Genomic DNA, 1,544 nt, shown 5'->3' on the forward strand with positions numbered 1-1,544 from the left:
AGGGGTAGGGGAAGGGGAAGGGGTATAAAATAGAATTGGGATTGGGCCTAAATGATGCACATTTTAAGTTTTACCTGAGAATTTTTTTTTTTTACAGTGCTGTGTTACTAAGAAATTCTAAATTAGGGAAATGCCATTTACCACATACACTGAGGCAGGGAAATGTGAAATTCTCTCGTTCAAGGTTTGTAATTTTAGCACACATTTATTTACCTTATTTCTTTCCTTACCTTACCCACTTAAGCTGCTTCGTTGTCTCACCAAACCACACTCTTCTGATTAAGTTTTTTCTGCTTCTTTATCACTAGTCTATGCTTTTCTGGTGTCCCTTAAGACTGGCCAGCCAATGCAAGCGGAGTCAGCATTCACACAAAGATGGTGTCACACCAGTGATCCTTGAGAGCCTTCTATAGCTTCATGCCTGTCTTCATTTGCTAGTCTGTTTTCATCTGCAGTACTCAAATGAAAGTATGAAGATGCATTCTTAATGCAAACGTACTTTACACAATTGTATTTCAAAGAAGCATCTCTTACATTCCATAGTTCTCAAGTTAAAATTTTAAATGATGCCATTGAAAAACTAGTACATACTACAGAAAGGTTGTGAGAGGAAGAAGAACGTCAGAAGGATAGGAAAAATGAGAGCAAAAGAGATTAACAATGAAAATGCGAGGAAAGAATTGTAAAGAGTATGTCCGCAAGACAGCATGAGAGGAAAGTTTGGAAAGAGGTGAAGGAGAAACAAAATAATGAGGATAGAAAGAAAGGATATAAGTGGAGACAAAAAGAGCCAAAGAATGAGAAGGAAAAAACTGTGAAAAGTGAATCAGGAAGACTTGGAGAGTGTTTTGGTGTGTGAGCGTCTGAGAGAGAGAGGCAGTACACTCGGCGAGGAGGGGGAGAATGTGTTAATACACAAGAACACTGCATCAAACCAATGCACTGCTCTGAGCGGGATGCGTCAGCAGTACATTCACGTTTCCACTGAAGGACAAAAGGAGGAGAAAGACTCTGCCGCCTGCAACCCAGTCACACAGAGAGAAATACAGAAAGGAGGGTGAGCGCTGGAGGTGAGGACCACTGCTCTTGCCACTGTCGCCGTTGATGGTCTTCTCTGCCGTGAGCGTGTTTGCGTGTCTCTCTCCCTCGCGTGCTTTTCTCCTGCCCACCTCCCACTGCAGAGCCGCTGCCAACCCGCAGACTCACAGCCAGAGCAGGCGAACTGCCACAACTTACTACCTCAAGACAAGGGAAAATAAAGGAATACCGCAGGATCCACAACGGGGGGAGGGAGGGCAAACTACGGAATCCTCTGCAAGGCATCTCTCTGAAATTAGCCACACGTCACACGGTGGCATCAATCCTTTTTTTTTTCCTGACACTGAGAAGAAGGAGAGAGAGGAAGCCAGACAGAGAAAAAGTGAGAGAGAGAGCACGAGGAGCAAACGATCGGCGGATAGGGAGAGAGCTTCACCACTGCTGCGCTGCTGTTGCTGCTGCTCCCCCGGTCCTCCTTCCCCCCCTCCCCACTCTGCTCCCGCAAC

The sequence above is a fragment of the Sinocyclocheilus rhinocerous genome, unplaced genomic scaffold, assembly GCF_001515625.1.
Source record: "Sinocyclocheilus rhinocerous isolate Xijiao unplaced genomic scaffold, SAMN03320098_v1.1 scaffold2049, whole genome shotgun sequence".
NCBI classification, from domain to species: Eukaryota; Metazoa; Chordata; class Actinopteri; order Cypriniformes; family Cyprinidae; genus Sinocyclocheilus; species Sinocyclocheilus rhinocerous.